This window comes from Argopecten irradians, chromosome 12 (genome assembly GCF_041381155.1).
Source record: "Argopecten irradians isolate NY chromosome 12, Ai_NY, whole genome shotgun sequence".
Classification (NCBI taxonomy): Eukaryota; Metazoa; Mollusca; class Bivalvia; order Pectinida; family Pectinidae; genus Argopecten; species Argopecten irradians.
In genome coordinates, this window is record NC_091145.1 from 19,848,935 (window position 1) to 19,861,003 (window position 12,069).

A 12,069-nucleotide genomic window follows, 5' to 3' on the forward strand; every position below is an offset into this window, starting at 1 on the left:
AACAAACATTTACTCCCTTCCACACCTCCAACCGTCAAACATTAAAAACTCCACACCTCCAACCGTCACACACATTCACTCCACACCTCCAACCGGTCACACGTTCATCCACACCTCCCAACCGTCACTATTTACTCCACACCTCCAACCGTCACACATTTACTCCACACCTCCCAACCGTCACACATTTTCTCCACACCTCCAACCGTCACACACTTCATCACTCCACACCTCCAACCGTAACACATTTACTCCACACTTCCAACCGACACACATTTCACTCCATACTTCCAACAGCTACACATTCAATCCACACCCTCCAATCGTCACACGGTTAACTCCACACTTCAAACCGTCACACATTCATTCACTTCACACCTCCAACCGTCACACATTTCTCCACACCTCCAACCGTCACACTTCGTTCACTCCAACACCTCCAAGCGTCACCACGTTCACTCCACACCTCCAACCGCCACACATTTACTCCACACTCCTCCAACCGCCACACATTTACTCCACACCTTCAATCGTCACACGTTCACTCCACACCTCCAAGCGTCACACGTGTACTCCACACCTCCAACCGTCACATGTGTACTCCACACATCCAATTGCCACACGTGTACTCCACATTTCCAAACGTCACACGTCCACTGCCACACCTCCCACCATCACACATTCACACCACACCTTCAATCGTCACACATTCACACAACACATTTAACCATATAACGTTCACTCAATGCATCCATCCATCACACTTCCGTTACATTCTTTCATTCTTCATTTTGATCGTCGCAAAATTATAACCACGGTCACACACGAACACAAAAGCGTAGCTATGGAGGTTTGAAACTTATCGATCGCCTTTAACGTTCTATATACGCCGCCCTTTAGTGTGCTGCTACAAATTTTTGTACGTCTGGTTTATATTTACAATAAACTCGAGTCGTTATCGTTTTCATCGACTATTGATTGAATACCACCATTTAACAATAGTGGTAAACTAGCTGTCGGGTTCATCTTTTCCTGGATTTACCAGCTCGTGTCAGAAAAAATGCTTTTGCTAGTTTTTCATAAATCACGTAAATCGCTGGCATCCCTACTTTAACAAAAATGAACCTAGAAGAACATACATTGATGTCACTATTAAAAGATCAAGAAATGGCAATATCGTTGTGACGAATTAAAAATATCGTTGTGACGAATTAAAATAACGCCAATTTATAGTGAAGTATTTAACATGATAATTTCGGGTTGTATCTTTGTGACATGGTCTGCTGACGTCGGATTGTATCTTTGTGACATGGTCTGCATGCGTCGGTTGTGTCTTTGTGACATGGTCTGGTGACGTCGGGTTGTTTCTTTTGTGACATGGTCTGATGACGTCGGGTTGTGACTATTTGTCATCGGTATGATGTCGTTGGGTTTTGAGTATTTGTCATGGTATGATGTTGTCGGGTTTTGAGTATTTGTCATGGTATGATGTTGTCGGGTTGTGAATATCTGACATGGTATGGTGTCAATCGGGTTGTGACTATGTGTCATGGTATGGTGTCTGGGTTTGTAACTATTTGTCATGGTTCGATGTTGTCGTCATGGTAGTATAGTGACTATTTGACATGGCATTGTAACGTCGGGCTGTGACTATTTGTCATGGTATGGTGTCGTCGGGTTGTGACTATTTTGTCATGGTTATGGTGATGTCGGGTTGTGACTATTTGTCATGATATGGTGTCGTCGGATTGTGACTATTTGTCATGGGTATGGTGTCGTCAGTGTTGTGACTATTTGTCATGATATGGTGTCGTCGGGTTGTGACTATTTGTTATGATATGGTGTTGTCGGGTTGTGACTATTTGTCATGGTATTATGGTGATGTCGGGTTGTGACTATTTGTCATGATATGGTGTCGTCGGATTGTGACTATTTGTCATGGTATATGGTATCGTCAGGTAGTGACGATTTGACATGGTAGGTGTCGTCAGGTAGTGGGACTATTTGTCATGATATGGTGTCGTCGGGTTTGTGACTATTTGTCATGATATGGTGTCGTCGGGTTGTGACTATTTGTTATGATATGGTGTTGTCGGGTTGTGACTGTTTGTCATGGTTTGGTTGCTGTCGGGTTGTGACTATTTGTCATGATATTGTGTTGTCGGGTTTGTGACCATTTGACATGGTATGGTGTATGTCGGGTTGTGACTATTTGTCATGGTATGGGTGATGTCGGGTTTGTGACTATTTGTCATGATATGGTGTCGTCGGATTGTGACTATTTGTCATGGTATGGTGTCGTCAGGTAGTGACGATTTGACATGGTATGGTGTCGTCGGTTTGTGACTATTTGTCATGGTTTGGTGTTGTCGGGTTGTGAATATTTGTCATGATATGGTGTCGTCGGGTTGTGACTATTTGTTATGATATGGTGTTGTCGAGTTGTGACTATTTGTATGGTTTGGTGGTTTGGTGTTGTCGGTTTGTGACTATTTGTCATGATATGGTGTCGTCGGGTTGTGACTATTTGTCATGAAATGGTTGTCGTCGGGTTGTGACTATTATGTCATGATTTTGGGTTGTCGGGTTGTGACTATTTGTCATGGTTATGGTGTTGTCGGATTGTGACTATTTGTCATGATATGGTGTCGGTCGGGTTTGTGACTATTTGTCATGGTTTGGTGTTGTCGGGATGTGACCATTTGACATGGTATGGTGTCGTCGGGTTGTTGACTATTTGTCATGGTTTGGTGTTGTCGGGTTGTGACCATTTGACATGGTATGGTGTTGTCGGGTTGTGACTATTTGTCATGGTTTGGTGTTGTCGGGTTGTGACCATTTGTCATGGTATGGTGTCGTCGGGTTGTGTCTATTTGACATGGTATGGTGATGTCTGGTTGTGACTATTTGACATGGTATGGTGCTGACGGGTTGTGCCTATTTGACGTCGGGTTGTCGCTTGTTGTCATTATATTTGTGACGACTATACAGTTTTATAACGACGTTTTGTCAATATGACCATGTTTGTATCGTACATAGACGTACGTTATTGTGATGTTTGAGTATTTTGATTGCCATTTTATTGCCATTGAAGTGTGATTTTTTTTTTCTACATACGTGATTATATTAAAACTTACATGCGGTCTGTATAAGACACAGTAGACAAATCGCCTGTATCGTGACTTGGCTCCAGCTTGTCATCATTGTCGTCATTTTTTATGTTTCACGTTGATTGGTAACCATGCCTGATAAAAGTTGATTTACGATTTTCCGATACTCCTAAACTCTATAAAATGTAAACACAGTATTTCCACACCAAGATTGTACTGGTCTCTAGTCAAATACACCAATGCACTGTTGGTACAATTCCCAAGGTCACGTCCTTTTAGATTGCAACGATGTGCAATTTTGTTTGATATCTGCGCAAGGTTTGGCCTGCATATGTCCACTCTTTTGATGTCGCATACACTAAAGGTTCAATGAACTCTTGTTCAAACCGAGGTTACTCTACGTACTATACCCAATCTCCTGGGTTGATGTCACTTCAAAACGCGCATGTTCATTCGCATTAAAACTGACTAAATCCCAAATAATTCTTGTACTTTCACTCCAAGTGTACAGAAACACGCGTTAGTACTGGACTGTATTATATGTATCAAGGGACTGACACGGTTGTCTATTAGACTTGCTTCACAAAGATTAATCTGAGACACTTCGTGCAGAATGGTTCTCTTTTAATCCACGCACCACTGCTTAGCAAGCTGATTTTACGGCCGATGGAGGCTTTCAAATGAATTTGTCGTCGGCTTTTGAAATATAGATGTAGTACGTAGTATCACCTCTGCCGCAGACACTATGTTGTCACCAAGTCTGTTTACATGCTGCCATAATGAGGTGTCGAAATTACTTACACACACGCACGGTGAGATCGTTCCACCAGCATGGTTGTGACATCGCTAGTCGAAAGAGAAATCAGGAATCAATTAAAGACGATGCTATCACATGCAAACAATAACAGTAACCAACGATACAAAAGTTTGTTTTAACAGTAACCAACGATACAAAGTTTGTTTTAACAGTAACCAACGATACAAAGTTGTTTTAACAGTAACCAACGATACAAAGTTGTTTTAACAGTAACAAACGTATACAGTTTGTTTTAACAGTAACCAACGATACAAAGTTTGTTTAACAATAACCAACGATACAAAAGTTTGTTTTAACAGTAACCAACGATACAAAGTTTGTTTTAACAGTAACCAACGATACAAAGTTTGTTTTAACAGTAACCAACGATACAAAGTTGTTTTAACAGTAACCAACGATACAAAGTTTGTTTTAACAGTAACCAACGATACAAAGTTTGTTTTAACAGTAACCAACGATACAAAGTTTGTTTTAACAGTAACCAACGATACAAAGTTTGTTTTTTTTAACAGTAACCAACGATACAAAGTTTGTTTTAACAGTAACCAACGATACAAAGTTTGTTTTAACACAGTACACCAACGATACAAAGTTTGTTTTAACAGTAACCAACGATACAAAGTTTGTTTTAACAGTAACAACGATACAAAGTTTGTTTTAACAGTAACCAACGATACAAAGTTTGTTTTAACAGTAACCAACGATACAAACAGTAACCAACGATACAAAGTTTGTTTTAACAGTAACCAACGATACAAAGTTTGTTTTAACAGTAACCAACGATACAAAGTTTGTTTTAACAGTAACCAACGATACAAAGTTTGTTTTAACAGTAACCAACGATACAAAGTTTGTTTTAACAGTAACCAACGATACAAAGTTTGTTTTAACAGTAACCAACGATACAAAGTTGTTTTAACAGTAACCAACGATACAAAGTTTGTTTTAACAGTAACCAACGATACAAAAGTTTGTTTTAACAGTAACCAACGATACAAAGTTTGTTTTAACAGTAACCAACGATACAAAGTTTGTTTTAACAGTAACCAACGATACAAAGTTTGTTTTAACAGTAACCAACGATACAAAGTTTGTTTTAACAGTAACCAACGATACAAAGTTTGTTTTAACAGTAACCAACGATACAAAGTTTGTTTTAACAGTAACCAACGATACAAAGTTTGTTTTAACAGTAACCAACGATACAAAGTTGTTTTAACAGTTACCAACGATACAAAAGTTTGTTTTAACAGTAACCAACGATACAAAGTTTGTTTTAACAGTAACCAACGATACAAAGTTTGTTTTAACAGTAACCAACGATACAAAAGTTTGTTTTAACAGTAACCAACGATACAAAGTTTGTTTTAACAGTAACCAACGATACAAAGTTGTTTTAACAGTAACCAACGATACAAAGTTTGTTTTAACAGTAACCAACGATACAAAGTTTGTTTTAACAGTAACCAACGATACAAAGTTGTTTTAACAGTAACAAACGTAAAGTTTGTTTTAACAGTAACCAACGATACAAAGTTTGTTTTAACAGTAACCAACGATACAAAGTTTGTTTTAACAGTAACCAACGATACAAAGTTTGTTTTAACAGTAACCAACGATACAAAGTTTGTTTTAACAGTAACCAACGATACAAAGTTTGTTTTAACAGTAACCAACGATACAAAAGTTTGTTTTAACAGTAACCAACGATACAAAGTTGTTTTAACAGTAACCAACGATACAAAGTTTGTTTAACAGTAACCAACGATACAAAGTTTGTTTTAACAGTAACCAACGATACAAAAGTTTGTTTTAACAGTAACCAACGATACAAAGTTTGTTTTAACAGTAACCAACGATACAAAGTTTGTTTTAACAGTAACCAACGATACAAAGTTGTTTTAACAGTAACCAACGATACAAAGTTGTTTTAACAGTAACCAACGATACAAAAGTTTGTTTTAACAGTAACCAACGATACAAAGTTGTTTTAACAGTAACCAACGATACAAAGTTTGTTTTAACAGTAACCAACGATACAAAGTTTGTTTTAACAGTAACCAACGATACAAAGTTTGTTTTAACAGTAACCAACGATACAAAGTTGTTTTAACAGTAACCAACGATACAAAGTTTGTTTTAACAGTAACCAACGATACAAAGTTTGTTTTAACAGTAACCAACGATACAAAGTTTGTTTTAACAGTAACCAACGATACAAAGTTTGTTTTAACAGTAACCAACGATACAAAGTTGTTTTAACAGTAACCAACGATACAAAGTTTGTTTTAACAGTAACCAACGATACAAAGTTTGTTTTAACAGTAACCAACGATACAAAGTTTGTTTTAACAGTAACCAACGATACAAAGTTTGTTTTAACAGTAACCAACGATACAAAGTTTGTTTTAACAGTAACCAACGATACAAAGTTTGTTTTAACAGTAACCAACGATACAAAGTTTGTTTTAACAGTAACCAACGATACAAAGTTTGTTTTAACAATAACCAACGATACAAAAGTTTTGTTTTTAACAGTAACAACGTACAAAGTATGTTTAACAGTAACACCAACGATACAAAGTTTGTTTTAACAGTAACCAACGATACAAAGTTTGTTTTAACAGTAACCAACGATACAAGGTTGTTTTAACAGTAACCAACGATACAAAGGTTGTGTTTTAACAGTAACCAACGATACAAAGTTTGTTTTAACAGTAACCAACGATACAAAGTTTGTTTTAACAGTAACCAACGATACAAAGTTGTTTTAACAGTAACCAACGATACAAAGTTTGTTTTAACAGTAACCAACGATACAAAGTTTGTTTTAACAGTAACCAACGATACAAAGTTGTTTTAACAGTAACCAACGATACAAAGTTTGTTTTAACAGTAACCAACGATACAAAGTTTGTTTTAACAGTAACCAACGATACAAAGTTTGTTTTAACAGTAACCAACGATACAAAGTTGTTTTTAAACAGTAACCAACGATACAAACCAACTGATTTTTGTTTTAACAGTAACCAACGATACAAAGTTTGTTTTAACAGTAACAGTAACCAACGATACAGAATGTTTGTTTTAACAGTGTAACCAACGATACAAGTTTGTTTTAACAGTAACCAACGATACAAAGTTGGTTTTAACAGTAAACCAACGATACAACGTAATGTTTTAAAAACAGTAACCATACGATACAAAGGTTTGTTTAATAACAGTAACCAACGATACAAAAGTTTGTTTTAACAAAACCACACGATACAAAGTTTGTTTTAAACAAGTAAAACCAACGATACAAAGTTGTTTTAACAGTAACCAACGACACAAAGTTTGTTTAAACAAAAACCAACGATGAGTTTGTTTTAACAGTTATCCAAACGATACAAGGTTGTTTTGAACAGTAACCAACGATGCCAAAGATTGTTTTAACAGTAGCCAACGATACAAAGTTTGTTTTAACAGTAACCAACGATTACAAGGTTGTTTTAACAGTAAACAACGATACAAAGGTTGTTTAACAGTAACCAACGATACAAAGGTTGTTTTAACAGTAACACAACGATACAAAGGTTGTTTTAAACAGTAACCAACGATACAAAAGGTTGTTTTAAACAGTAACCAACGATACACAAGGTTGTTTTTTAACAGTAACCAACGATACAAAGGTTGTTTTAACAGTAAACAACGATACAAAGTTTTGTTTTAACAGTAAACAACGATACCAAAGTTTGTTTTAACAGTAACCAAACGATACAAAGTTTGTTTCTAACAGTAACCAACGATACAAAGTTTTGTTTTAACAGTAACCAACGATACAAAGTTTGTTTTAACAGTAAAACGATACAAAAGGTTGTTTTAACAGTAACCAACGGATGACAACAGTTTGTTTTAACAGCTAACCAACGATACAAAGTTTGTTTTAACAGTAACCAAACGATACAAATAATGTTTTAACAGTAACCATCGATACAAAGTTGTTTTTAACAGTAACCAACGATACAAAGGTTTGTTTTAAACAGTATCCAACGATACACAGGTGTTGTTTTAACAGTAACCAATACGATACAAAGTTTGTTTTAACAGTAACCAACGATACAAAGTTTGTTTTAACAGTAACCAACGATACAAAGTTTTTTTTAACAGTAACCCAACGATACAAAGTGTGTTGTTTTAACAGTAACTCAATGTGTATACGAGAAAGTTTGTTTTAACAGTAGAAACAACGATACAAAGTTTGTTTTAACAGTAACCACGATACAAAGTTGTTGTTAAACAGATAACCAACGATACAAAGTTTGTTTTAACAGTAACCAACGATACAAAGTGTTGTTTTAACAGTAACCAACGATACAAAAGTTTGTTTTAACAGTAACCAACGATACAAAGTTTGTTTTAACAGTAACCAACGATTACAAAGTTTGTTTTAACAGTAACCAAAACGATACAAAGTTTGTTTTAACAGTAACCAACGATACAAAGTTTGTTTTAACAGGTAACCAACGATACCAAGTTTGTTTTAACAGTAACCAAACGATACAAAGTTTGTTTTAACAGTAACCAACGATACAAAGTTTGTTTTAACAGTAACCAACGATACAAAGGTTGTTTTAACAGTAACCACGATACAAAGTTTGTTTTAACAGTAACCAACGATACAAAGGTTGTTTTAACAGTAACCAACGATACAAAAGTTTGTTTTTTAACAGTAACCAACGATACAAAGTCTGTTTTTAACAGTAACCAACGATACAAAGTTTTGTTTTAACAAGTAACCAACGATACAAAGTTGTTTTAACAGTAACCAACGATACAAAGTTTGTTTTTAACAGTAACCAACGTTACAGTGTACCAAAAAGTTTTTTTTGTTTTAACAGTAACCAACGATACAAAGTTTGTTTTAACAGTAACCAACGATACAAAGTTTGTTTTAACAGTAACCAACCGATACAAAGTTTGTTTTAACAGTAACCAACGATACAAAGTTTGTTTTAACAGTAACCAACGATACAAAGTTTGTTTTAACAGTAACCAACGATACAAAGTTGTTTTTAAACAGTAACCAACGATACAAAGTTTGTTTTAACAGTAACCAACGATACAAGGTTGTTTTAACAGTAACCAACGATACAAAGTTTGTTTTAACAGTAACAACGATACAAGTTTGTTTTAACAGTAACCAACGATACAAAGTTTTGTTTTAACAGTAACCAACGATACAAAGTTTGTTTTAACAGTAACCAACGATACAAAGTGTTGTTTTAAACAGTACCCCAACGAAACTAAAGTTTGTTTTAACAGTAACCAACGATATAAAGTTTGTTTTAACAGTAACCAACGATACAAGGTTGTTTTAACAGTAACCAACGATAGAAAGTTTGTTTTAACAGTAAACAACGATACAAAGTTTGTTTTAACAGTAACCAACGATACAAAGTTTGTTTTAACAGTAACCAACGATACAAAGTTGTTTTAAACAGTAACCAACGATTAACAAAGATACTATTTGTTTTAACAGTAACCAACGATACAAAGTTTGTTTTAAACAGTAACCAACGATACAAAGTTTGTATTTAACAGTAACCAACGATACAAAGTTTGTTTTAACAGTAACCAACGATACATAAGTTGTTTTAACAGTAAACCCAACGATACAAAGTTTGTTTTAACAGTAACCAACGATACAAAAGTTATGTTTTAACAGTAACCAACGATTACAAAGTTTGTTTAAACAGTAACCAACGATACAGAAGTTGTTTTTAACAGTAACCAACGATACAAAGTTTGTTTTTAACAGTAACCAAACGATACGAAAGTTTGTTTTAACAGTAACCAACGATACAAAGTTTGTTTTAAACAGTAACCAACGATACAAAGTTTGTTTTAACAGTAAAACCAACGATTACAACAATTTGTTTTAACAGTAACCAACGATACAAAGTTTGTTTTAACATTAACCAAACGATACAAAGGTTGTTTTAACAGTAACAAACGATAAAAGGGTTGTTTTTAACAGTAACCAACGATACAAAGTTTGTTTTAACAGTAACCAACGATACAAAAGTTTGTTTTTAACAGTAACCAACGATACAAAGTTTGTATTTAACAGTAACCAACGATACAAAGTTGTTTATTAAACAGTAACCAACGAAACAAAGTTTGTTTTAACAGTAACAACAAGATACAAGTTTGTTATTAACAGTTAACACAACGAGTTACAAAGTTTGTTTTAACAGTAACCAACAAACCAAACGATACAAAGTTTGTTTTAACAGTAACCATCCAACGTTTTGTTTAACAACCAAGTTTGTTTTAACAGTAACCAAACGATACAAAGTTTTGTTTTTACAGTAACCAACGATACAAAGTTTGTTTTAACAGTAACCAAACGAATACAAAGTTTGTTTAAACAGTAACAACGATACTCAAAGTTGTTTTAACATAAACCAACGATACAAAGTTTGTTTTAACAGTAACCAACGATACAAAGTTTGTTTTAACAGTAACCAACGATACAAAGTTTGTTTTAACAGTAAACCAACGATAACAAGGTTGTTTTAACAGTAACCAACGACACAAAAGATTTGTTTTAACAGTAAACCAACGATACAAAGATTGTTTTAACAGTAACCAACGATACACAAGACGTTTGTTTTAAACAGTAACCAACGATACAAAGTTTGTTTTAACAGTAACCAACGATACAAAGTGTTGTTTTAACAGTAACCAACGATACAAAGTTGTTTTAACAGTAACCAACGATACAATAGTTTGTTTTTAACAGTAACCAACGATACAAAGTTTGTTTTAACAGTTTAACCAACGATACAATAGTTGTATTTAACAGTAACCAACGATACAAAGTTGTTTTTTAACAGTAACCAACGATCATCAAAGTTGTTTTAAAACAGTAACCAACGATACAAAGTTTGTTTTTAACAGTAACCAACGATTACAAAGTTTGTTTTTAACAGTAACCAACGATTACAAAGTTGTTTTAACAGAAACCATACCGATACATAGTTGTTTTAACAGTAACCAACGATACAAAGTGTTGTTTTAACAGTAACCAACGATACAAAGTTTGTTTTAACAGTAAACCAACGATACAAGATTGTTTTTATAACAGTAACCAACGATACAAAGTTTTTTAATCACAGTAACCAACAGATACAGAAGTTTGTTTTAACAGTAACCAACGATACAAAGTTTGTTTTAAACAGGAAAACCAACGACTACCAATGGTTGTTTTAACAGGTAACCAACGACACAAGTGTTTGTTTTAACAGTAACCAACGATAACAAAGTTTGTTTTACAGTAACCCTACGATACAAACGTTTGTTTTAACAGTAACCAACATACAAGTTTGTTTTTAACATGTAACCAACGATACAAGTATGTTTTAACAGTAACCAACGATACAAAGTTTGTTTTAACAGTAACCAACGATACAAAGTTTGTTTTAACAGTAACCAACGATAATACAAAGATTTGTTTTAACACTAACCCAACGATTACAGAAGTATGTGCTTTTTAACAGTAACCAACGATCACAAAGTTTGTTTTTAACAGTAACCAACAGATAGAATTTGTTGTTTTAACAGAACACCAACGATACAAAAGTTTGTTTTTAACAGTAACACAACGTATATAAAGTTTTTTTTTAACAGTAAACCAACGATACAACAGTGTTGTTTTAACAGTAAACCAACTATACAAAAGTTTGTATTTAACAGTAACCAACGATACAAAGTTTGTTTTAAACAGTAACCAACGATACAAAAGTTGTTTTTTAAACAGTATACCAACGATACAAAGTTTGTTTTTAACAGTAACCAACGAATACAAAGTTTGTTATTAACATAACCAACGATACAAGTTTTTTTTAACAGTATAAACCAACGATACAAAGTGTTGTTTTAAACAGTAGGAACCAACGATACAAGGTTGTTTGTAACAGTAACCAACGATACAAAGTTTGTTTTAACAGTTACAACGATACAAGGTTGTTTTAAACAGTAACCAACGATACAAAAGTTTTTTTAACAGTAACCAACGATACAAGTTGTTTTAACAGTAACCAACGATACAAAGTTTGTTTTAACAGTAACCAACGATACAAAGTTTGTTTTAACAGT